Source organism: Miscanthus floridulus, chromosome 9, assembly GCF_019320115.1.
Source record: "Miscanthus floridulus cultivar M001 chromosome 9, ASM1932011v1, whole genome shotgun sequence".
Taxonomy (NCBI): Eukaryota; Viridiplantae; Streptophyta; class Magnoliopsida; order Poales; family Poaceae; genus Miscanthus; species Miscanthus floridulus.
In genome coordinates this window covers 27,999,541-28,027,534 of record NC_089588.1, presented here as the reverse complement: position 1 = coordinate 28,027,534, position 27,994 = coordinate 27,999,541, and the positions used below count along the sequence as shown (strand labels likewise).

Genomic DNA, 27,994 nt, shown 5'->3' with positions numbered 1-27,994 from the left:
AGAAGACCTCTCGTAATAGGCATCCCATCCCTTTACCACAACCATTCGCGTCACGTTCGCGGGCTAAACTGCAAGAAGAGCTCTCGTAACGTGGCCCTATCGTGCTGCTTGTGGCTTGGTCAAAAGACGAGGATTCCACCTCGGGTGGACGAGGAGGCCTGGCCTTCTTGTCCTCCATGCCGCGCTCGGATCCTAGCCCGCCGGTCGCTAGAGGTCATTGGGCATTCATCTCATCCTTCTTCTACACTCAACGGTGCAGTAGGAAGGCAACTGTTGGGGTGGCTCGAGATGTAGGCATCGACGGTGGGAATAGGCAGGCATCGAAAGCCGCGTTTGGCTGCCGGCCAATCTTCCCAGGTGTCCGAGACGCGGTTCTCGTACTCCCTCCGTGCCTTCTTTTTTTCTTCATCCGGACCGCAACAAAGGGAGAAGATTGTGCAACTTCCCGGGTTGCTCGAGTTCTCCTTCCACCCGATGCATCTTGGCGACTCTCGCTCAGGAGGAGGAGATCAGAGAAGAAGGGGCATGGACGGGTCAACGAGCGAGGCTCTAGGCGTGGCTGTTTTTTTGTGGGCCGCGCTCCTTTTCTTTGTTTTGGTCCCGAGTTGTAGGGTAGTCCCTAGGTTGTGCCTACACGCATCACGTGATTTTGTAAGGCCCTCGGGGTCCCGTGTCTGCACGCTTTGCACGATATTGTAAAGCCTTTGGCTTGTGTTTTCATCTTAATGAAAAAGTTTGTCTTTGACATGTGATCTATATGCCCGTCGCACCCTGGGGTGGACTGTTGTTTGGGACTTGAGGTGCGTCTTTCCCTTTTATCCGCTGGATCGCGTAAGGTACTCGAATGAACGTGCTAGCCCCTAAAGCAAGTACTGGCGCCCAGCCTTCGACGGGACATTTGGCAGAGGTCGTCGGGGCATGTCAGACGTGTGTTGACACCTAGCTCCAGAAGAGTTGGCTAGCGCAGGCCGCAGGGGTGCGCCGAGCTGCGCAGGGTGTCCGGTTCCCGAGGACTCATCCTTAGTAAATATTCTGCTGGGTTCGCGTGAGTGCACCCAGTGCTCCTGAGCCTATGATCGACTGGTGAGTCGGTTGGAGGCTGAACAGCGTTTATTCGACCAAGGATGAATCGAGTGGGAATGGTGACCCTTTCCTCCTAGGGGAAGGTCGTCCATTGGTCCGGTATTCGTCGGGTGCGCGCAAGCGCACCAGGTGAGGGTAGCCCCCGAGCTCGCGGCCGACCGGGGGTCGGTCGGTGCTGAACACCTTAGTGTTCTTTTACTGGGGCTAAGGACCTAGGCATCTTTGCCCACCAGGAGGACGTCGCGTTGGTCGGGGTGTTCGTTTGGAACTTGCGTTGTTAGTTGTGCCCCTGAGTTGGGGTCTTTCAGCCCAAGCCCCTGGGTCTAGTCGGACCAAGGCGGCATCGATCGGGTTTCATGCGTCACCCCGTCCTCGGTCTCCGTGACTGGAGGGGCTGAGCTAAAGCCGCTTGCCTCGATGGCTCGAGTGGTGTGCTTGGTGAGCTCGCTAACGGGTCTAGTTCGAGCGGAATACGGGTATGTCATTCGTAACGGGGTCGACATAGCCCGCATGGGGTATTTTGCTGCTCCTCAACCCGCCTCACGGTAGATTCCTGAGTCATTCCAGATACCAACTCAGTTGGCCCGCTAGCCTCCCCTCGATGGAGATTCTGTGGTCATGGCTTGAGGTCGGGATCGAATGAGAAGGTCGAGATGGTCCCTGTTCGCTTCTGAGATGGTCTCATGTCTGCACGCTTTGTTTTTTAGCCCATTTTTTGAAAGAATCTCACAAATACGCCCCTGGCGGCAACATTTCAAAAGCTGTAACCTTAGCTTGGCGTCAAGCTTACACGTCTTGGTGCTAGGGGGGTTGGCGCCAAGGTCGTTGCGCCGTTGGTGACGTGGATGCTGACATGGAGGGGCTTGACGCCAACGTGGGTGGCGCCAAGCTTGGCGCCATAGATCTTGGCGCCAAGCTAGTTCACACAGGGAGCTCCTCCCTTTCCCTTTCTCGCATTCGAACTTACTTCCTCCTCACTAAAAACCGCTGCCCGCCGCTCCTCCCAGCGGCCCGCGGCTCCTCCTAGACCGCCTGCCGTCCGCATGTGGCCGCCCGGCCGCCGTCCCTCGCCATCCAAGTGGCGCTGCCCCCCTCCACGTGCCGGGTGTGGGCGCCGCCGCCCCTCCACTCCCGGGTGCGAGCGTCGCCGCACCTCCACGCCCGGGTATGGGCGCCACCGCACCTCCACACACCGGCCATCCCTGCAAGGTAATAGATAGTTAGATACAATTTAGATAGATAGATAGAATTTAGATAGAATAGTTAGAATTTAGGTAGATAGATGTAATCCTGCAAGGTAATAGATAGCTAGATACAATTTAGATAGATAGATAGAATTTGGATAGAATAGTTAGAATTTAGGTAGATAGATGTAATAGTTAGATAGAATAGTTAGTTAGATAGAATTTTCTTCATATGTAATTACCATGCACATAGTTAGATATATAGTTAGTTACATAGTTATATACGTAGTTACATAGTTAGTTAGAGAGTAACTTGACATAGTTAGTTAGTAGTGAATTGATAGTATCAATTTAGTTATTTATTTCATACTAGAGACCTTGTACTTAGTATGCTTCATTTATATTGGATTAAATGAATTGTGCATCGTTATGTGTATGAACTAGATGGACAACCTAGTGAGCATATATCATGGAGGTACCATGGAAAGAGATGACTATGGATGTGTTAAGTTTGTTGACATGCGAAGCGTGGCTATGTTATTCAATGAGAAGCTCTCATTTAGTGAGTTAGTTGCAAGGGCTCGGGAGGAGCTACATTGCTATGGAGATGATGACATCGTAGTGGAGGGCGTATTTCACCTAGGTTCCCCTCTCAACATCCTAAGGAAGATGATCCCAATTCGGTGTGCAGACTAGTGCGAGAATTATGTGAGATCGGTTATGAAGTGCTAGTTTCAAAGTTTGGACGTGGTTGTGCATCGGGTGTTAGTTGAACCCATCTCTTGCTGGTTTTCCCCACCAATGGGTCAGCGGGTACACTTCAACCCTCCCGTCCCGGAACCTGTTATGGATGTGGAGGTTGCACCTACAGTTCTCGATGCTGAATCTGCCCCAATGAGGTAGTTCGAGATGCTTATCAGATCCTCCTCATGAGATCCCTTTGACACAGAATCATTCGAGTAAGTGTCTTATCTGCACGCTTGTTGGGAGCTAACCCCCTTCATTACATCAATTTTTTCTTCTTTCCTCATATTTCTACTTATGTTGCAGGAGACATTCCTGACAATGTGGATGTGCCCCCAGTTGCTGCGCAAGTGCACTATGGAGATGGATTCCGTGGCTCCAATAGTGTTGAAATTATGAATGATTCAGATGCATATGAGATGAGAATGGATCTTGATTCTGATAATGATCGCCCTATTGGAGAGATGATAGAGAGTGATGTTGAGATGTTCAGGCGTATTTTTCTCGGCCGCCATGATCCAAGAGTTCACGAGTTCAGCGTCTTGCTCATTTCGATCAGGCGTGTGTAGAAGGACGTGATGATGAGCTCCTAGAAGCTCCTGAGGCCGGCCCTAGCATGGTAATTGAGAAGGGTAAGGTATTCAAGGACCTCCATGCATTGAAGAGGTGGTTGCAGGTGTTTGCAATGATACGGAAGAGACCTTACAAGGTCTTGCATTCATATGTGGAGCGCCATTACACAGTTGTGTGTGACAAGGAACGGTGCCCATGGAGGGTTTGTGCAAGGTAGCAAAAGATCACCGGGAAGTGGAAGATCACAAAAGTTGTCGGGCCACACAATTGTGCTGACCATGAGCTTACACAGAAACATTGTCAGTTGACATCTACCCTCATTGCCAAACGAATGATGGGAATATTGCAGTTAGAACCCAACATAAAGGTTAGGACAATTATCATGACCGTTGCGGAGTTGTATGGAGGTTATGTGATAACTTATGGTAAAGCTTGGAGGGCTAAGCAACGAGCATGAAAGATGATATATGGGGACTGGGAGGCTAGGTATGAGCAGCTGCCAGTACTTTTCAATGCAATCAAAGCGGTGAATCCAGGCATGTATTATGAGTACATCCCAAAACCAAATGCATGGAAGGATGGGAGGCAGATATTCTTTCGTGCATTCTGGTGCTTCCCTCAGTGTGTCGAGGCCTTTAGGCACTGTCGTCCCGTCTTGTCCATTGATGGTACATTCTTGATTGGCAAATACAGGGGCACACTTCTTATAGCCATATCCTATGACGCGGACAACATGTTGGTTCCTTTGACATTTGCATTGGTTGAGAGGGAAAACAATGACAGTTGGGGACGGTTCTTGAGGCTAGTCTGGATACATGTGGTTGGACCTAGCAGGGAGGTTGGCGTCATATCTGATAGGCACCAGGGCATACTTAATGCCACGCGAGAGCAGATAGAGGGGTATGCACCTTTGCATCATCGTTGGTGTACTCGGCACCTTGTTGAGAATCTACTTTGAAAGGATGGTATGAAGGATAATTTTGAGCTGTTCTAGGATGCTACTCGGTAGCTTGAGGACAGGTACTTTTAGTGTAAGTTGGAACAGGTTAGGACTGCAACAAATGCAGAAGGTAGATAATGGTTCACAAGTTTGATGAGGGATTTGGATAAATGTACAATAGCTCACGACGCCGGTGGATGGAGGTATGAGTTTTAGTGCAGCAACATGGCGGAGTCATTCAATAAGTTACTATTGGGGACACATGGTATGTCCGTGAACGCAATCGTTCAATTCACCTTCTACAAGCTTGTTGCCTGGTTCAACAATAGACACGCCAATGCAGAGAAGTTGCAGAGTGCTAGGGAGAGATGGCCTCCAAAACCAAAGGAACACCTAGACAAGGCAAATGAAAGGGCTACCACACATGAGGTTACATGTTTTGACCTCACCACAGGGACTTATCAGGTCGAGCATAGGGGGCGGGACAATGTCCGACAGCGAGGTCTGAGAGTCGAGGATACATATGGTAGTCCTCCGAGATTTCATGTGCACTTGTGGTAAACCAAGGCAGTACCACTTCATATGTTCTCATTTGGTGGCAGCAGCTAGGCATCGCAACTTTGCTATCGAGAGCATGATACCTCACAAGTTTAGTGTAGACACGCTAGTGCGCATGTGGAGCCCCCGCTTCGTGCCTTTCCGGGACCCTAGAGAGTGGCCTCCATTTGATGGGCCAAAGTATATTGCAGATCCAACTTACCATTGGAACAAGCGTGGATCGAGGAAGAGGACAAGGCACAGGATGGTTATGGATCAGATACTTGGAAGAACGAGGCGTGGTAGAGCAACACCATTTCTTATTGACCCCGAGTAGAATGAGTGCGGCAAGTGCGGTAGACTAGGCCACAATTCACGCACTTGCCATTGGCAGATTAGTGAGGTGTGACTAATGGTTCTTTTCATTATTTCATATATGTCGTATTCATTCAATTAATTATGCATGTCTTAATTTATGCTTATAATTGTGTCAATTACTTATACAACTCTAAGTTTATGTTTCATTGTATACTGAATTTATATTTCATTGATTTTTTGTAGGATGGCGCAATTCCACCTGCTCGACCCGGCGCACGACCAGACCCATCGAGGACATCTCATAGCAGGGGGGAGGATAGGTAATAATATACACATGTTGATCAAATTTTTGTGAGCGTACATGTGTTGTTCGTCAAATAACGTAAGACTTTGTTTCATTCCAAGCATGACCTTCCTCTCCTTCGTTCTAGAACCCACGATGGGTTCTTGGCTTTATAGTACGACGACCGGTACACTCCTTTACTGCAAATGGCTGGCCTATATGTCATCTCATTTCAGGTTCATCGTGGGTTGAACAAGTTTAACTCAGTGGCCATAACTGCATTGGTTGACATGTATTACCTTGCATCTAGTGCCTCCATTCATGTTCAATTTTGTGTGCCCTTGCCTATTTGACATGTAATCTTACTTTCTCTAAAATGTAGGTGGCGGCCCAAGACTCACAACTTTCACTTGCCTTTCATAGAGATGACAATGACGCTAGAGGATTGTCAAAAGATGCTAGGTCTGATGATTCGTGGCGACGCAGTGACTGGGCCGTGCAGGTCAGATGCTTAGAGAGAACAAGTAGCGGCCTTCCTTGGCCTTGAGGTTGAGGATCAAGGGGCTTGCACATCTGGAGTTCTAATCTCCTAGCTGCGGGAGCATTTCGCACAGTGCCCTGGGGATGCATATGAGCAGACAGATTGACACTACTGCAGGGCGTGGATCCTGCACCTATTTGCCTATGTTCTCTTCCACGACGCCATGGGTGACACTGCATCTTGGATGTGGATCCACTACCTCACTGACTGGTAGCAGGCGGGTTAGTACAACTGGGGCTCCGCAGTGCTGTGTTTCCTTTACCGGCAGCTGTGCGAGGCGTGTCGTCAGACTTCATCCTCAACGTCAGTTGGTGGATGCGTGTACCTGTTGTAGTTGTGGATGTGGGCCTCTCTACCAGTTGGCCGTCCCGAGGTTCTATCTCATCATGCGTGGTTCCCAGGTCAGCCACCAAGACGGCAGCCGATGTGAGCGTACCTTTGGGACCAGGTTAGGGTTCCGCACATGAGGTTGGAGCCGGCATACCGTGATTACACCAACGAGCTAGACATGCTCATGACATCTAGTGTAAGTAAATTTTATTTTCAATGCTGCTTTCTATTGGTTTAGTATAGCATCTAACATCTTGTTTGGACATGTTGCAGGTGTCGTGGCAGTCATACTAAGGAGAGGGGGCACTTCCTTTTCCTTTGAGCATCATGTGTGCGAGTGACGATGACTTATACAGGATGAAGTGCCCTCTGATATGTTTCTATGCCGTCGAGTTCCACCTGCCTGATCGAGTTGCACGCAAATTTGGCATAAACTTACCCATGAATAATGCTAATTTTGTGATGCACTTGTTTCATTCATACTTAGCATTTTGGTACTCTGTTTTAGGATGACTACAATGTGAGAGCACAGCCATCAAACAATTCAAGAATTGGATTTATGTGCATTATATTTGATGGAAGGTGGTATGGCCCATGGCGTCTACCAATAGTCGATGCTACTGTGGAGAGGGGAAAGGATCTAGAGCTGCAAAATCCAGGAAACATCATTCAACCAACACTGGTTATGTAGCAATATATAGTAGCTATGCTTGAGCAGCAAGACAATGGGATATTGAACACCATCTATCTGAGCATGATTGTCCGGTTCATCTTTGGCCTTTGGGTGGTATTCTGCATTATTCTAGATAAGGAACTGAGGTACTCTTATTACTTCTTCCACAAGGTGTGTGTCCAAACCATAGACTCCTTTTCACCAGTATGTTCCAAGTGTCATTGGTATGGACACACACCTTGTGGTACAAGTAATCAATGAAGAAGTAATAGGAGTACCTCAGTTAGCATAATGCAGAATACCACCCAAAGGCCAAAGATGAACCCGACAATCATACTCAGGTAGATGGAGTTCAATTTCCCATTGCCTTGCTGCTCAGGCTTAGCTGGAGGATTAACAGTTCTATTTGCAGGGCAAGCTTTTGTGAGTGGAGTCTCACATAAAATAGGTGTCTATGAGTCTGTGACATAGTTATGTGTAGGGATGAAAATGGATCGGATACGGACGGATATCACCGATATTACATTTGTTTTCATATTTATGTCTGGATTCGGATTCGAATACGGATAGTGTCAACTATGTCAGATAGAATACGATTGGATATCGACATCATAAATATGCGATTTGAGTATTCGGATACGGATACGGTATCGGATGTTGGATATCCGGACTCGGATACGGACAGATCTCAACCCCTCTAAACGGATTCGGTTTCGAATACGGTCGGAAAATATCCGTACCGTTTTCATCCCTAGTTATGTGTATAAATATATTTCGATTTCGCTGCGATTACAACTGATGTACATGAGTTCTTCATTTGTTTTTCCAATAAAAGAATGTTAAAATTCAGCGATCAGCAGAGGATGTGCTACCGGAGAAGCAGTGCCCCGCGTATAGGATTACTAGATGATCCAGACTGGAATCCGTGCGTCATCTCTTATCTCCCCCAATGCAATCACAAAACGGTAGGGATACCCATCCCGGTGAAAAGCTCCGGCAGTCTTTCGCCATCCACCACGGGAGCGTGCGGCCGGTGTGGGAGGACCGGCGCCGTCGCTGGCCCAGCTGGATGCCACGTCGCCCCCCTCTCACCGTGTATCCATATGGGCCGATATAAATATTGGGCCTATGGCCTACTTGAAAACTCCGACAGCACCACAATCCTTTCCTTTGGATCAAAGCCCAAAACTCCCGTAGCTAGAGTACTACTACAACTTTATTTTTAGTAGGTAGCGTGCCCGTTGTTACGGAATAACTAATAATTTATACTAAAAATATATAGATCACATGATAAGATAACAATATTGTAAAAATTAAATACCAACGTTAAAGTGACATTTAATCCAAAAAGCAAAGTTTATGAATTTAACACAGTCACGGAGTGCGCGGCGTCGCAGGCTCACAAACTCTACTTTATAGACCTTTCCGTGATGCGGCTAAGATAATGTTTTATATTGGCAGGAAGAAATCTTCGATATCTATTTCTTTCATTGTAATCTATTTATCTGGACAATGTTTGAGGTGAGGGCACAATTACAGTTTTTAGTAGCTTTGTGATATTGTCCGAAACTATGAGATGATTGATGTCTTGCAATGATCCTTCCAGAGATTGGGTCGAATCCAACCTAGAGCCTCGGAACCCTGCATCTTTTCCTAGACGGGCTTCACTTCGGATGCGCCGGTAGCAATATCAACGATCTCCAATCGATGGACCAAGTCGTATGGATCCCCATACAATGGCCCAGATATGTAGATTTTGTTCTCCTTGTACTTGGATACACTTGTTCCACTGAAGCTTTCATTGAAATGTTTAGACACGAACAATGTCTGATCACCGATGTCCCTCACCCTGGACCACTCCGGCGTACGGTCGTGGAGGTTGCACTTGTAGATCGCGCTGCTGTAGGTGAAGCTCTGTGTCTCGTGGAACGTGCTCACTATGGCACCCATAATGTGTAGCTCACCGTTTGATTCCAGGTAGCTACGGTTGCAAAGCCCCGCAAGTGGCGACATCGATGGCACCAGCGTCGTGGTTGGAGTAGCGCCGGCGGCGTTGCTGCTGTAGACGGAGATTTCTTTAGTGCAGTCGATCACCAAGAACTTGTCTTGGCAGTGGACGATGGACCCCATAGAGAACTCCAGTTTGGTGTCGAGTAGAGTCCATATGCTGTCGACTCCAACCCGACAGAACGCGACCTCCGTGGAGCACCCAAGCATGGCCATGGCCACACACTTGCGACCGACGACGTCAGGCGGCGCTGAGAGCACGATCTCACGAAAGAACACGTCCCTCATGTCTTCTAGCTTGATGGCTCTGCCTACGGCATCCGCGCCCCCATAGCCGTTGGTGGGATGGAGGACCCACCGGCCGTGGACCCTAGAGACGCATTCTGATGAGGACGCCGCCGCGACGTGTTCACCTGCTGGCGGGAGCTCAATGCGGGGGACACGGGCACCGGCGAATGGATTCAACAGCATCACGGACGCCGCCTCATCCATGAGCGCCAGCCACCCACACGAGGAGCCGCACGCCACCTTGCTGCGCACGTCGGGCAGCGTCTTGGACAAGACCTTCTTCTCCGGGACGCAGTAGAAGCCGACGCGGTTCGAGTCGGGGTCAAACAAGAGCAGCAAGAGCGCCCCGAAGGTCACGAATGGGACGGTGGCGCGCCATGGGAGCAAGCGGATCGGAAGGACGCCGCGTCGTGGCCTGACGCGAGACGCTGCCCGATGGACTCGAGGAAATCCTCTGGTAGGTCGGATCTCCAGTCAGGGAGAGGTAGGGACCTTCTCTTGGGATTGGGAGGCTGAACCATAGAAGACAGATGACATCAACTATGGTTCACGCAAGAAATGATGTTTGGTGTCTACTATCGCGATGGACCATGGATTGGGGAACCGGGATATAGGGAAAGGATTCAAAATGAACAGACACAAGTGCAATTTCAGCAAGAAACAACAAGCGAGGGTGATGGAACACGTGAGCGTGAAACCAAATAAAAGGAGAAAAAAGTTGTTCCTTTTGCAAATGCAAAGAGGGGAAGTAATTAAATGTAGGCAGATTTGACAAGGTTCTTAGAAATACAAAGAGGTTCCTTTTGTCTTAACTCTCTTTCCTTCTGTGTTAATTCTCTTTCCTTTTGCTCGTTGCCATGTATGCTGGAGTATGCAAACATGCAATGTGTATATGGATAGTACAATAATTTTCTACTTCCTATTTTGCCGTGATTCCTCTATTACATGGCAGGCAATATTCAATCAAGGAGACACAGCATGCGGGAGATGTCGTGGGATCGTAGGCATGGGCAGACGGACGAACCAAAACAAATATCGCACCAAAAAATATCCACACTTTGTTCTTTTTAGTTGTAGGAGATAAGATTTGTAGTCTTATTGCATTGTATCATGTATCTCTCAAAAGCTTCCATGTCATATAAATACATGTATTATGATTCAATTACAATACAAGTGACTAATGTTATATTTGTCTTGTAAATTTGTTTGTATAAATTTGGTCAAAACTAAATATGTAGCTTTTGACTTAGAATTATGGTAGAGTACGCACGTTGGACTTTTTTTTGGATGTATGGTGATAGGAATAGAACAAGAAGCTAGGCGCGCGCTGCACCTTTTGTAATATGATGACAGTCCCTGTATCGTGCACATGCAACGCGCGTTCACTAAGCTGAACATATGTGCTTGATGGTTAAGTTATAATAAGGGTGCCCTGCATGCACCTTATCTGAAACAAATTAATACTTAATCAAAGGGGGGGGGGGGGGGGGGGGGGGGTCGCTGCCACAGTTACGTAATATACAAATATACAAGTTCGAGCTAGTTCACTATCGAGTTATATTAGTATACAACCGATCATGCATCTGCGTCAAACTATATGTCACAATAGTTGATTCAGCACATGATTTGCTTAACGGAGTGGAAGTGCCCTGCTCAGGCGGTCATCAGGCCTACTAGATTATCTAGTGCCAACCATGCATGCTTAGGCCTACAGAGCTTCCAATGCTCAGCTCAGTTTTCAACCAAACTCACGCAGCAGTAAGCCTTGTTTGGTACTAAATATGTATGGTGACGGAGGACGGAAAAGATTTAAGGTGTGGCGAAATATAGTAAAAATTTCTTGCTAAGGCCTTGTTTGGATGTATGTATATCCACTTCATTCTACATGTATTGGAGTGGAATGGAATGGAACTTCGTTCAATTCCACTCCAATCCATTTCGATACATATGGATTGAGATAAATATATGTGCATTAAAATAAGGCATAAATTGTCTAGCTGCAATTCGCAGGCCAAAGGGTCCATACGGCCGTATAAAGTAGCAGGCTAGTAGCCCGGCGCCAGGAACCCGTCAACATTTCGTTGTTCTTCTTCCTGATCTAGGGGTGAGAATAGCTGGGAATTTAAGGTATGGCAAGCGTCATACCTTGCCAAAAGAGAGCTCCGCCCTAGCTAGCAACACACACTATTGGTCACTTTCATTCACTACTACAATAAACATTTGTAGGGGCGGCTAGAGATCGTTTGTAGAGGCGGCTCAGCTAACCGCCCCTACCATACCGTCTCTACAAATCATGTATTAGTAGGCATTACCCTAGATCTGAACATCACTGCCGGTTCAAAAAAACCACTTCACTGCTGGATTTTGAACCGACAGTGGCATACCGGCAGTGATGGAGGGTTGACATCACTGTCGGTTCTTAAAAACCGACACTGATCTACAGAAAACAGTGTCGGTTCCTGGCTCCACCCGACAGTGTCTAGTTGAACAATACTGCCGATTTGTAGTCCCAATCGACAGTGATGTTTGCTTCACGAGTGTCGGTTCTTGGTTCAAGCCAACAGTGTTGAGGAAGCCTACACTATCGGTTCATGGCTCAAGCCGACAGTGTTGAGCAAGACAACACTGTTGGTTCATGGCTCAAGCCGGCAGTGTTGAGCAATCCAACATTGTCGGTTCATGGTACAAGCCGGCAGTGTTGAGCAAGACAACATTGTTGGTTCATGCTCAAGCCGGCAGTGTTGAGCAAGACAACACTGTTGGTTCATGGCTCAAGCCAGTAGTGTTGAGAAAGACAACATTGTCAGTTCATGGCTCAAACCGGCAGTGTTGAGCAAGACAACGCTGCCGTTTCGTTGCCAACCGCCAGTGATGGCCCATTGGCATTTTATTGTTTTATAATTGATTTTAATTTATATTTTTTCGTGGAATCGGGTTTCGCTTTATATACGCTACGTAGACGACAGGTCCATCAATATTAAACATTACAAATGTTACGGTTACAGTTCAAATGTTCTTATCCAGATCTCGATCCCTCAAAACAAAAAAGAAATGTTCTCAGACTTCACAGATTGTGTAATGCTTCTCGGACTTCTTACAATAATCTGGCGAGCCGCTCTGGGCCATACTGGTCCTTGTACCTCACGGATTGTGCAATGGAAAATAATCTATCTTTTTCTAATACCTTGGCTAAGATGAACTTTGCGAGCTCCGATTGCAGTGTGACGATCTCCATGTCTAACAGCCTTTGGTGGTTATATTTCTTGCGCTGTCGTTCAAAATAGATGATATCCAAAGAGGAACAGTAAATCATTTTATTGAATTATTAACAGATATAAATAAAATGGGGATTATACACACCAACTTATCGGCTTCTTCCGATTTCTCGCCGATGTAGCGAAGCATTGCCCACATTACATAAAACACACATTCATTGTTTCCCGCCGGTTGTGACAGGTACTTCCCCTCCATTTCGACAACCTTGAATGGGACCTGCGTCCCACCAATATGTCTTCTTCGGACACTGAGCAACATTAAAGGGAGAAACATTAGAAAGCGGTATGTGCGACTAGAAAATAATATGTTATTAGGATCGCTTACTAATTCAGCACTGCCACCAGTGCATCCAGATGATGAAATAGTTTTTCCTTCGAGTCCCACACCTCGATCAGATTTTTCACAAGATTGACACAAATGAAGACGAAATGGTTGCTACAATCACAGAATCCTAATTATCGAATAATCTTAACGAAAAAGAAGCATAAAATTAAAAGCCGAGAACACATACTCGCAGTTGTAGGCTAGAAGTATGTGGGTTTTCTTCTCCATCGTGAATTCATCGAAAACAGCAATCAATCTCTGTTTTAGGTCTTCCACGTCACATCCATAGAGGCCTAGACATGTCCTCTTATTGACTCACATGGGGTCCAAGAAGCCTATATAATCCCATTTGCTTTTTACAATGCAAAATTTTGATATACACCTATATAAAATCATGGGAAGTGCTCAAAAGTTAACAATTTATCTCGAGAGAGTAGTTAATTGTAATATCATGCGTGTAGGGTACTTACATAGTCCACAGCGTCAACATTTGAACATCGAGATCACGTTTCTGGTATAGCTGGAACAAGCACTCCCACTCGACATTGAACTTCTCTTCTTCGGGATAATGGAAAACATGTGGCGAACGGATAATAACCTCAAAACCAAAGTCGTCCGTCTCTGTTGCTTGAGCCATGTAATATTCATGCAACTGGCGCATATATGTTGTCAGATTTTTATACTCGTCATCGGGAACCAAAAGATTGCCCCTTTCATACTTCATTGACAGTGTTCCTGTCCCTTGTACACCATAATAGATGTTCGCGACCTCTTCCATGGTTAATCCTGGGTTGTCTTCGACGTACTTCTGTATGTTTCTTAAATCTTTATTGTGTATTTCTTCATCTCTTGTTGTAGTGTATTTATTCTGTGTTTGCCTTTTGAATTCGGACTTCAACATATACGAAGGCAGTGAGGCACAAAGATTGAAGAAACTAACACAATCTTCCTTCGAGATGTGTGCTGTAAATTTTTCTTTCATCAAGGTGGTAACGTTGCCACTGAATGGCCTTTTTCTTTTCTGTTGGTCCACTTTGGGAGCATTAGCGACCGAATCCAAGGACCTTTTATGCGACTACGAGGATGTCCTTGATCTTGTTTTAGGCTGTGGTGGAGGAGGAGGATGATGACGAGAATTTTGTTTTCCCGGCACTGATGAAGATGGAGGAGGAGGGGGAGGAGGAGGAGTCTCTTTTTTCAGGGCTAATGAAGATGGAGTCAGGCGAGGAGGAATAGAAGGAGACCTCACTACTAGGGATGTGTACATCAATGATGCTCTTCTTTCGTCACTAAAGACTCCAAAATCGTCACATATATTATTTTATGACGAATTTGTGATGATATGGTATTCGTCATTGAATGCGCGTCATATTTTACCTATCGTGACGAAACGTCTATTTTCGTCATAGATGTGCATTTGTTCTATGACGAAATGGCCATCATCATAGAAGCGTATTCTTTCTATGACGATCTATTTTCGTCATTGATATAGCCCCTTTTTCGTCATGAGTTGCCGTCTGTTAGGCGGCCAGACGACGTCTGCCACGCTGGCAGCTGACGTGTCTTGTCCACGTGGCGCGTCCACATTACAGGTGACGTGTCCAACCACGTGGCAGCTGACATGGCCAGTGATGTGGATGGTCCACGTGTCCACTTTTTATTGGGCCACAAGGCTTGCTGTGATTGGTTCTCATTTTCGTCACTGAAGTAAATAGAAATTCGTCACAGAATCAATTACCAAATCATCACAGAAAGGTCAGATAATTTATCACAAGTGCACATGCTGATTTCATTACAGAATGCAAATAATATTGAAAAGATCAAAAGCTTTCATAAATTAACAGATCCAATATTCCAATGACCAACAACTTAATCAACAATTCTAAACTCGGTTCACATAACTCACTAGACATCAAATTTGAACTACTAATTTCATCTCAGTTCACATTAACATCACAGGAAATAATAAAAAGTTGCCAACCACCAGCAACATAAGTTACTACATAAACAAAATCACCAGCAGACCCCTTGCTTAATGAACCAGCAGCTACGAGCAGCGCTCATATCGAAGAAGCATTGTTGATGGCCAAGATACGCTTGAGCAACACATTGTTCTCCTCCATTGTCTTGTTATTTATCTCTGTCAGCTTCTTGTACTCCTCCATCTCCTTTTGTATCCTCGCCAGCTTTTTCTCAGCTTCTTCACTTCTCTTCCTGAGTTCATCGATTTCACCTTGTACAGCAGCCGTAGCTTCAGCTGGTAGTTGCTCCCGAAGCTTGCTTTCATTTGATGATGATGATTTGGAGGATGGCACTGGTTTGATGCCAACAGTCTTCAGGAAAAGGTTTGAGCTATTCTAGGAGAGCACCTGGGACACAACCTGCACACTGGACACTGCTGTCTCACCTTCAGCAACAGGTTCTGTCCTCAAAGCTTCCATATTTGACTGAAACAACAATGACCCATCATTAGTTGATACTTATTGCATTAATTTGAGGAGGAAATATCACACAAGATGTATTTTAAAAAATAAAAACCTATGCTGCATTGACAGAAACTGATGCCAAATAGGTATGCAATCATGAGTCATTTATTTGTTGTCAGGTAACTGAATACAAGTAGAAGTCAACAACATAGGATTATTATTTAGCAAGTATGTCTAGCTATTAGTATAACCAAGCAGCACAAGTGCTTGCTCCCAAAATGCGAAGAGCACGATAATAGAAATTGAGAACCCACTAGTTCATAGTAAGAAATTGTCACTAGATAGTAGATATATGGTTGTCCAACTGTTTATAGTAAGTGAAATTGTGCTCGATCCAAATTAAGATCTTGTACTTACTATAAACTCTGAAGCAAACTACTTTGATTTCTCGTGACATGTTTGATTCTAATTATTTGTGCTTGTTCCAATCAGCAAGGCTACTCATCAACACAAATAAACAATAAAACAATCTTGGGATAAGTCATGATGGCTAGAGAGAGAGGTCTGCAGGACCACATTTTTATATAACAAACTCAACTAAATCACTGTGTGCACTACTAGAAATTGACTGATCCAGCATAAAAAAGTAATGAGGGAAATCCCCTTCTCACCTTTATTTTTTCCTTATACAGTAGCACCGATGCAAATCACCAGCGTATTCCTTGGTTCAAGCCTTCAAGGTCCCTGCACATTCAAGTAGTCATAAAAACTTGCTGCCATGAAATACAAATTATCATTGACTAATATTTTTTGAAATCCTAATGCATATGACAATACAACCAGAACATAGAAAAAATTTCTATGAACTATTAAGCAATACAATTTAGTACATCAGCCTATGCAGTACCATGAGTTAGTACATCAGCCTATGCAGTACCATGAGTTCTTCAGGTTCAGATAAGCTAACATATATGGATCATAGCAGTTAACATATATGGATCACATAATTTCTAAACAAACTGTACTACTACTGAACTACCCAACACTTGTACAAAAATCTCTACTACTGAACTACCTGACGGTGCAGAGATACGACTCGAAATTTCAAAAATCTCTACTACTGAACTACCTGACGGTGCAAAGATAGTGAACTACCTGACACTTGTACAAAAATCTCCCTCGTTGATGCTCTCGTCGGTCTTGCCATGGAGGTACCCGATGTATCGGATCTGGCAAGCCACCTCGGCCTCTGAAGCAGATCCGTGCCATCCTCGACAAAGAATATGCCAATGCACCTCGTCGACAGAGAGTACATGAGGTGAGCACGATGGAGAGGATCAAAGTGGCGAGAGAAGCCGAAGCGGATCTAGGCGGGGAGATGAGGACGAGTACTAACCTGGAACGAAGCGGATCTGAGCGGAACAAAGCGGATCTGGGCGGAGAGAAGCGGATCCCGACATCCACCACGGCGACACCTTCACGGACGCTGCCCCTCCATGGATCCACAAACATCCACCATGGACGCTCCTCTGCGGTGCCGCCAAGGGCCACCGCGTCCTCCGCGGCTACCTCGCCCCAACAGACTGCCTTCCCGAATCTTCTGGAACCTTCTAGGATAGTTTTCGCTGCGGATAAGCGTGATTTACTTTGACGATTTGATCCTCCTTGACGATTTTTTGGATAAACCCTGCTGAAAATACAGATTCACCAAAACTCGTGGAAATTGTCAGTTTAAACCCCTAAGTCTATGTTGGTGATCATTTTCATGCATGATTTTAAGTTATGTTGGCGGTTCATGATGGATGATAACTACCGTCAACAATGCCTACCACTGAAAAAATATTTTTAGAGGCTAGCATACTTTTCAGTCTCTTATAAAACTTGTTATCTTCTAAAATTATTTGCAGAGGTGCTAGGATGAGAGTGCCGCTTATTAAAATAAAACTTTGTCTCCTAAAATCATTATTGTAGTAGTGCCATGTCGTGCATACATTTCATCATTCATGATTATTGTCAGTTTGAACGGATCCTATCCAATGTCCACACCCTAGCTCCATCCCTTTTAGTCACTCCTTTTGTTTTGACCAATTAAAGCTCAAACATGAAAGCAAAATAATGTAGTGTTTTGCTACCGACTGTCCACCTACAAAATGCGTGATAACTAGTGGTGTGGCTGGTGGTGGTTGTGCCCATCAACCAGGGTTTGAACCCTAGTATTGCACCCAAAAGAAGCCCCCCACCCTGTTGTGCTCACTGGCTTGTGGTCACGGTGCATCGTCGGCCCAGGTGACGGTGCACTGCGCCAGCCTGGGTAACTGTGTATGTGCCAGCCTAAGTTCAGTTTCGTCCTATAAAACGGGCATGGGCCAAGGTTCAGGGGGTTTTCGTGATCGGGGTCATACGATCCCTTCCCCTACCAGTCAAGTTTTTTACTAACCGACCACATCCATGGATTGATCTTTTTAACGAACAGAATTGGTAAAACCCCAACTAAGATTAAATAATTAAGGAAAAAGTGTTACAAGAAGAAACTGAGAAGAGGAAGATTGAATTTGAGTGCATCCTTGAACAGCATTAGGTTTAGATGAACCATCATGGTGCTAACAAAACGTAGCCACCAGGCAGGAATTTTGTACTAGGTGTAAGATATTTTTTCTTTTCATATTTTTCCAATCTGTTTTTTATCCCTTCAAACTAATTACTGTTATTGGAATTTCTTTTACATTTATACATGCGTGAACATGTTTTCAAACTTGATTCAACACCCACTGGGTAAAAAAAAATGCTAGTTACAGATGAATCAAAATTAGGCCACATCAGCGACTGCAATAAATTAACAGTTTGACTCAATTATGAATATGTTAGAATGACATTTGGCCTGTATAAATGTATATTGATTGTGGTTGAATATATGAAATTGGAAGCTCAATCATTATAGCTTAAAACATGGTCCAAACTCATTTTCATGTGGGTGAGAAGAGTTTTTGTGCTTGCTCTCTACTCTCATGAAAACAAGGTATTTTCATGGCAGTTTTTGCACTCCCACAATCTTTTTTTGTGGCAGTGCAAGTATACTCTTCTATGTGGGTTTTGACTCACAAATTATTTTGTGACAACATGTCCAATAAAAATAACAATGTTTGCTAATATAATATATAAGGCCATATATAGTCTCATGGGTGCAAGGTGATAAACTTGGGTACTAGGATATTGCAAGTTCTAAAGTCTTGTGTCGGAGGTTCAACTGATAACTTTGTTTTCTTTGCATGAGCATACAAACTTTGGGGAGGATCGAAATATATAAGCGACTTTATTAATTTGACTTGTAATTCCAAACGTACACATAACTATACTGAAAGCAGGCATACATGTTCTCGTGGACTTGATGTATGGCAAGAAAGTGTTAAGCTCAGTCTTGACTTATACACTTAGTACAGCATAAAATTTCGCACACCAAGCGAACACTACCCCAGATCTGGACATCACTGTCGGTTCAAAAAACCCCTTCACTGCCGGATTTTGAACCGACAGTGGCATACCGGCAGTGATGAGGGGTTGACATCACTGTCGGTTCTTAAAAACCGACACTGATCTGCAGGAAACAGTGTCGGTTTCTAGCTCCACCCGACAGTATCTAGTTGAACAACACTGCCGGTTTGTAGTCCCAACCGACAGTGATGGTTGCTTCAAGAGTCTCGGTTCTTGGCTCAAGCCAATAGTGTTGAGTAAGCCTACACTGTCGGTTCATGGCTCAAGCCGGCAGTGTTGATCTAGACAACACTGTCAGTTGATGGCTCAAGCCGGCAGTGTTGAACAAGACAACATTGTCGGTTCATGGCTCAAGCCGGCAGTGTTTTGCAAGACAACACTATCGGTTTGTTGATAACTGGTAGTGTTTTGCAAGACAACACTGTCGGTTCGTGGGTAACCAGCAGTGATGGCCCATTCGCATTTTATTGTTTTATAATTGATTTTAATTTATATTTTTTCGTGGAATCGGGTTTTGCTTTATATATGCTACGTAGACGACAGGTTCATCAATATTAAACAATACAAATGTTACGGTTACAGTTCAAATGTTCTTATCCAGATCTCGATCCCTCAAAAAAATTGTTCTCGGACTTCACAGATTGTGCAATGCTTCTCGGACTTCTTACAATAATCTGGCGAGCCGCTCTGGGCCATACTGGTCCTTGTACCTCACGGATTGTGCAATGGAAAATACTCTATCTTTTTCCAATACCTCGGGTAAGATGAATTTTGCGAGCTTCGATTGTAGTGCGATGATCCCCATGTCTAACAGCCTTTGGTGGTTATATTTCTTGCGCTGTCGTTCAAAAAAGATGATATCCAAAGAGGAACATTAAATCATTTTATTGAATTATTAATAGACATAAATAAAATGGGGATTATACACACCAACTTATCGGTTTTTTCTGATTTCCCACCGATCTAGCGAAGCATTGTCCACATTACATAAAACCCACATTCATTGTTTCCCGCCGGCTGTGACAGTTACTCCCCCTCCATTTCGACAACCTTGAATGGGACCGGCGTCCCACCGATATATCTTCTTCGGACACTAAGCAACATTAAAGGAAAAAATATTAGAAAGCAGTATGTGTGATTAGAAAATAATATGTTATTAGGATCGCTTACTAATTCAGCACTACCACCGGTGCATCCAGATGATGAAATGGTTTTTTCTTCGAGTCCCACACCTCGATCAGATTTTTGGCAAGATTGACACAAATGAAGACGAAATGGTTGCTACAATCACAGAATCCTAATTATCGAATAATCTTAACAAAAAAAATAAGTATAAAATTAAAAGCCAAGAACACATACTCGCAGTTGTAGGCTAGAAGTATGTGTGTTTTCTTCTTCATCGTGAATTCATCGAAAACAGCAACAATCTCTGTTTTAGGTCTTCCACGTCACATCCATAGAGGCCTAGACATGTCCTCTCATTGACTCGCAAGGGGTCCAAGAAGCCTATGTAATCCCATTTGTTCTTTAGAATGCAAAATTTTGCTATACACCTACATAAAATCATGGGAAGTGCTCAAAAGTTAACAATTTGTCTTGAGAGAGTAGTTAATTATAATATCGTGCGTGTAGGGTACTTACATAGTCCACAGCGTCAACATTTGAACATCGAGAGAGCATTTTTGGTATAGCTAAAACAAGCACTCCCACTCGATATCGAACTTCTCTTCTTCAGGATAATGAAAAACATGTGGCGAACGGATAATAACCTCAAAACCAAAGTCGTCCGTCTCTGTTGCTTGAGCCATGTAATATTCATGCAACTGGCACATATATGTTGTCAGATTTTTATACTCCTCATTGGGAATCAAAAGATTGCCCCTTTCACACTTCATTGCCAGTGTTGCCCTCCCTTGTACATCATAATAGATGGTCGTGGCCTCTTCCATGGTTAATCCTGGGTTGTCTTCGATGTACTTCTATATGTTTCTTAAATCTTTATTGTGTATTTCTTCGTCTCTTGTTGTAGCGTATTTATTCTGTGTTTGCCTTTCGAATTCGGACTTCAACAAATATGAAGGCAGTGAGGCACAGAGATTGAAGAAACTAACACAATCTTCCTTCGAGATGTGTGCTATAAATTTTTCTTTCATCAAGATGGTAACGCTGCCACTAAACGGCCTTTTTATTTTCTGTTGGTCCACTTTGGGAGCATGAGCGACCGAATCCAAGGACCTATTCTGTGACTGCGAGGATGTCCTTGATCTTGTTTTGGGTTGAGGTGGAGGAGGAGGATGACGACGAGAATTATGTTTTCCCAGCGCTGATGAAGATGGAGGAGGGGGGAGGAGTCTCCTTTCTTAAGGCTGATGAAGATGGAGTCAGACGAGGAGGAATAGAAGGAGATCTCTGTCTTCTCGGGGGTGATGGCTCAGGATGAGGAGGGGAGTGATCTCTGTTGGGAGATGGTGAGTGATCATCGAGGGTGGGCGAAGACTCGCAGTCATCCTCATCATCATAGGATAATTGATGGTCAAGCTTAATGAAGCGCTTGCGCCAGGCCACTTGAGAGCCCTTGTTTTGACCAAGTTTTGGCATGTTTTCCGCTACGGGGTACTCAATGAGTATCTTGTTAAACTTCTTATCAAGTATTCTATCAATGGTGATGTGAGCGTACCCCAGTGGAATTGGGCGGCCATTAATTGTCCCATCTTCCACAGGTCAGGCCTAGCCAAGCGCCACCTTGTCCTTTGTCCATTCCTGATGGATGTACATCCTGACATTGACGGGTTCAGTGATGTCATCCACCGGATGAGGCACATTCGCCTCTTCTTCGTCGAGCGGGGTTGATCCGCAGCTGCTGCGACCCCTAAACTGTGGGCTAAAGGCACTAAGAGTGGGGTTTTGTGGTACTACTGACCCCTTGGACAGCATAATTTGCTTGACTCGCGCTTCAACGATCGCCTCAATTCGTGCTTCCATTCTGTCTTCCATCTCTTTTAGTCTCCTCAAATACTCTACCTCATGTTCCACTCTACCTCTCGAGCGGCTCTGGTAAGTGTTAGATTCTTGGGGGAATGCTAGTTTCCAAAGAACAACACCGGTTCCTCTAGTGCGACTAGAGTGCTCCTTGGTTCCGAGTGCTTGGGTGAGCACGTCTTTCTCCCTATTAGAAGTGCGAGTCCCTTGCCTCACCTCCTCAGTTACTTGGGAGATCCTCTGGATGAGTTCGCTCATGGGTTGATTTGAGGAGCTAAAGCTCCTGTCCTCGGCGTGCCATACATTTCTCCCCATATAGTATAATACCAATCTGGGCTCCCAATCGACGGTCTCAACCTGAGCGCCTTCCTCAGCAAGGTGATCCATCTTTTGAAGTTCTGCTTCAAATTCTGGCATCTTTTTGGCGTAGCCACGAGAGCCGAGATGATGAGGATTCATCACTTTCTGCGAATTCTCCTTATTCTTCCTGCTTAGTTCTAAGTACTCCTTGGATAACCTGTATTCCTTGAAATCCTACCAGAAGTCCTTCTGCTTGCTAAATTGTCCACCATCGAAATCTGGCTCTTTATTTTGGAGGACAAAATTCTTGTACAATGTCCCCTAGAAATTCTTGAAGCATGTCCCCATGATTTCTTTTGCTTTTTTCTTGACTAACTCCCTATCATACTCGGCTGGGAAAGTGAAATACTCTGGGATCTTGACATCCCATATGTAATCCTTCTCACTTTCGGGAACCCTCCATCGGTCATCATCTTTCCCAATCAACCTCCTGTACTTAATCGGGATGAAGTCCCTAACAAGTAACCCAAGGATAGTCTTGTGTTTGGTCAAAGCTATAGGTGGTGAGAGTGGATCCCCGAATTCATCGAACTCAGTAATGTGCCAGTGTGCATTCCTACCAACAGGAATCTTTGACACGCCTTGCTTGGATCTGACCTTCCTACTACCCGAACCCTCTGGCTCCTCGACCGGCAGAGGCTCCTGCTAGAGACACTAAGTAAGCTATGACCCTCTCAATTGATTAGCATGTGTGGCTACATAGTGACATGATACCAAAGTTACCTGGCCATCTTAGTCATTTTGACCTAGATCGAGCAGGCCGGACGGGGTCCATGGCTGCTTGTTCTCACTGACCTGATTGACACCGTTACCGTTTGTCGGATCATGTGGCTCTCCCGTCCCAGCGATATCAGCCGCTTCTTGTTGCCGATCAGTTCTTCGGCGATGGGGTAACAGGCGACGATGAGTCATGGCCGTGACACGATCGTGGTTAGTTTTGGCCGTGGACAACTACTAATAGCATATGTTCATATATATATAATATGTTTAATGCAAAGTCTAATAATAAGTCCACATACAACAAAGTCAAATAATAGCATATGTTCACCTAGAACAAATTCTTTGTTTGATTGACCACATACAACAAAGTCTACCTACTCTTTTATGAAACTAAGCCTACATCAACTTCCAAATAAGAAAAGCGATGACCATAGCCATAAATAAAAGCATGACATCTTTCTAAGACCAAGGAGCAATTCTCCTAATCTTCACATCTTCGGCGGGTGGCTTCTCTTCGATCTCCAGTGCCAGCGGATGGCCATGATTTGCATTCATTGGACCATAGTAGGCCGGTTGCCCATGGTTTGCAAGGTAGACCAGATGACTATAGTAGGCCCTCAAAGCTTCAGCTTCTGTGTTGTATTTTTTGTGCAAATTACCAGGGTAGCGATTGACTTGAGCATAGCAATCTTCCCAGGTTTGATAAATCCCAGGCATGTGACCAACATACACTACATACCATACCATGGTTGCCTATACATTTAAGTAAATTAGGTTGTCATTCAAACATGATGTATTCTTATACAATTTAATATATTTACGAATAACACACGACCATTGCATAGATAGGAGTGTTTGGAAAATAGCTATTCACGTGCCTTAGTAATAGTTGTTAGATGTAGGAAAGATATAAAGAATATTTTTCATTTGTTAAAAACCAAATGATGATTTAGAGAGCCAGTTTAAGACTTTTGGATATACTCCTAGAGATGTTTAAGAGTCTTCAGTCTCACTATAAATCCCCCAAGCATCGGCGCGAGGTTCTTTCACAAGTATCAGTGCAGGTAAGCATCTTTCCAAATTAGTGATACTTTGATCTGAAACTTACATGGTTGGTAGGGGCAAATATGCATCTCATACTATCCCAGGAAAGTGACATGCAAAAACTCATAATAAGATAGGATTGTTGGAAAATATTCCCAGTTTAATGCACAAGGCTACATAACTATGTATTACTTGTAATCTTGCATAAGTTAATTATGCATCTTTATGCTGATAGCATGGAGAATTCCATGACAAGTTTGGACATATATTAGTTCTATAGGTCTAAAGTATATATACTCCATCCTCACATCCAAAAACATTGAGCATCGGTGGCACAGTTCCAAAAACATTGAGTACCCGCCTGATGGGAGCGCAGTTGCAATTGCAAGCTATGAGGTGAGGGCAGCCATTGGTTTCACATATGTATCCGGCCAAGCTCCAATGATGCACAAGATGGTTTCACAGAGAAAACGTAAGCTTGTTTCATAGAGAAAATGCAAGTACTCCAAAAACAAACTACCATTAACGTTCAGAGAGTAATTTCTGTCAAGTATTATGAGTCCCTGCTATGTTTATCCTAGTAACCAAAAATAAAATTATGCTTTTGTTCTTATCAGTATACTGATGAACAGAGCTAAGCAACATGCTACTAAGTAACAATGTACTACTTACTAGCAATGCGTCCAAAAACACAAAGAAACAGATAGCACACACTATGTGGCAAACCTAGGTTCTAGCATTCACAGCTGCATGATCAAACTGATTCAAGTAAGCAGTTGTGGGACATTTCATCAGATACATAGCGGGCAGTGAGCCATGCACTCACCGTGGGGGTGGGAAAGCAGCTGTCTATGCGCTCCTGAAGGCCTCGGCGGTGGGACGGACAGCGCGGTGCTCCGAACGGCACGGTGCTTCGGCTTGGCATGGATGGCGCAGTGCTTTGGCTTGGGGCGGTGGACGGCGTGGGGCGGTGCTCCGGTGTGGGGAGGTGCTCCGGCGTGGGGCGCTACTCCAACGTGGGGCAGTGCTCCAGCATGGGGCGGTGCTCCGGCATGGGGCGGTGCTCTAGTGTGGGGCGGTGGACGACGTGGGGCGGTGCTCCGGCGTGGGGTGGTGCTCCTGCGGCGCGGGGGAAGGGGTTGGCGTGGGGTTGAATTGAATTGGGATAATTTCAACCCGTGCCACTTTTATAGCAGTAGCTCATCACTATCGGTTCTGCTTGTAAACCGATAGTGATGGGGCACATCACTACCGGGTCACTCCCCAAACCGGCAGTGATGTGTTGTAGCAGTTAGGTGTTAAGTTAGGTGTTAAGTAGGATAAGTTTTCATTTTCTTTCGAACTCCTCCTACTAGCGCAACGGTTAAGACCCCTCAACTTAGCCCTCGAGACCCGTGTTTGAGTCCCTGGCGGCCCAAATTTTTTTGTTCTATTTTATAAAATATTAATTTATTTCAGGAAATAGCTCATCACTACCGGTTTTACTTGCAAACCAACAGTGATGGTGTACATCACTGCCGGGTCATTCCCCAAACCGGCAGTGATGTTGTGTAGCAGTTAGGTTTAACTTAGGTGTTAAGTAGGATAAGTTTCTGTTTTCTTTTGAACTCCTCCTACTGACGCAACGGTTAAGACCCCTCAACTTAGTGCCCGAGACCCGTGTTCGAGTCCCAGGCAGTCCAATTTTTTTGGTTTAATTTTATAATTTATTAAGCGGTCTAAAGGTCAAAAAGATAAAATAAATGTGTTGCATCCCTGAATCGAACCGAAGGCTACAAGTTCCAGAGTAGCGGACAAACCATTGAGCTATCACCTGATTTTGGAAAGTTTGAAGGAATTTATTCCTTTGAGTGATTATTTGTCCATGCTTTGCGCGTAGGCCCTTCAACTCCCGGCCACACTGGTCACGTGGTACCCATATGAAGAGCCGATGTTTTAATTACCCGGTCCATGAAGCGCGGTTCCCATGAAGAGCCCTTTAGTTCCCCATGAAGAGACGCCGCATTTACCCGTCCATCGGCTGCTCGTGCCGGTTCCCAAACGCAGGCGCGCTCCATCTTCCCAACACAGGCGTAATGGCGGTTCAACTGTGGTTCCCAATGTAGGCTCACTCCGTCTTCTGAGGGGTGCGAGTTATTGCACTATGATTAGTTCCACCACCGACATGCCTATATAAGCCAGGCCCCCATGCACAAAGTCGGCCGCCACACCACCACGCGTCAAGAAAGCGAAGCACTGCCCTTCCCACGCACACCTCGCCCTATCCCTCAACCTGCCACCATGCACAATGCCTCGCTGCTTGAAGACAACATGGGCGAAGTTAAACCCGTCATCCTCATGTCGCCCCTCGATGCCTCCACCGACGCCGTCGTCCGAATCGGACCTCGAGGTGAACCTCGAGGATGATCCAGACCATGAGACCGCATCGGAGGAGGAACTGGAACCTCTTCCGGTGGAGGAGATCATCTTCAACTCGTTGGAGACGGCTCAGAAGGAGGAGGAGGACCGGTACCTCCGCGCCATCACACAGAAGGAGACCGATGACTACATCCTAAAGCATGTCGTCGAGATCTCCAAGGAGGAGGAGCACCGCCATGAGGAGGAGGAGGAGCGCCGCCGCCAGGAGGAGATCGAGCGACATCATCTCGCGATGGACGCGAAACGGCGCCGGCGTAGGGCTGAGCGAAAGAAGCGCGAAGAGGAGCACCGGCAGCAAGGGGACGATGCATGCGGCAGCACCGACAGTAATTAGTAGCACTAGTGATTAATCAATGCCTTAGGTCGATGTAATAATTTACTGGTGCTGAAATAAACCATGTCGTCGAATCCTTTGTTTGATCATTGGGTTGATACTTTGCATTGCATATGACCTAAAGTTTTATTTGCTTACATATTGGATGTTGCATTTTGTATGACCTCGTTTTGCTTACCTCATTGTCACGAAGACCGTAGTATATGATATGCTATGTACCGGAGATCGAGGGGGCCAACAGGACTGTTGCTCTTCTAGATAATACCGTGTTGCAGCATGTCTGTCATCTATCACATCACTACTGGACCATTCTTTAAACCGGCAGTGATTTCTGTGTGTGGTTACAATATAAGTAACTTATCTTTTTCACATCTTTCGAACACCTCCTACTGGCTCAACAGTTAAGACCCCGCAACTTAGCCCCCGATAACCGTGTTCGAATCCTGGGCGGCCCAATTTTTTGGTTTAATTTTATAATTTATTAAGCGGTCTAAAGGTCAAAAGGATAAAATAAATAAACCATGGCACACATCCTATACTAGCGCAGCGGTTAAGTGTCTAAACTCTGTAGCCCGAGACCCGAGCTCAAACCCGAGGGCTGGCACAATTTTTTTTTAATTTTTTATATATCACTGCCGATTTTCAAAATAAACCGACATTGATAACAAGCATCACTGTCGGTTTCTTCTCATCACTACCGGTTTCTTGAAACCGACAGTGATGTTTATATATATTAAAAAAATCTTTTATACACTGAATAAATAGAAGCATATGTATTCCTATGTCGAAATGGCTTGGATTGTTTTTGACAAGTGTGTACACCCAAATAAAGATCCCACACAGGATCTTAGGTTTTTCTAATCATTTTTTTATTAATTATATTTTTCTGTGTGCTGAATGAGACAAAAGAGGGTGAATTTCATCTTGGACCCAATAGATTTTTTCATCCACCTCCACAAAATTCTTATCCCTAGGGCACATTGGAGCCTATGTAAAAGTTTGGCACCATTCTGGATTTTTTCTTGGGTAGACTCAGTTCAACCTATAATTAAACAGTCTCGTCGAGCGAAAATTCAATTAAACCTCAGAAAGTAGCAAACCTTCTCCGGAAAATCCCAAACTT

General features: G+C 45.0%; 1 protein-coding gene and 1 long non-coding RNA gene across 2 annotated transcripts in view; both read right to left on the bottom strand.

Annotated features, from left to right (window-relative positions):
• LOC136479544 (probable catabolite repression protein creC) overlaps positions 1–27,994 on the bottom strand; it is a 194,914-nt gene that overhangs the window by 33,370 nt on the left and 133,550 nt on the right. The gene's annotated exons all lie outside the window — the stretch shown is intronic.
• LOC136481617 (uncharacterized) lies at positions 14,930–17,133 on the bottom strand. The gene is made up of 3 exons (XR_010764796.1): positions 16,683–17,133; positions 16,199–16,271; positions 14,930–15,548 (listed from the first exon to the last, which is right to left on the bottom strand). It is a non-coding gene; the product is annotated as an uncharacterized lncRNA (long non-coding RNA).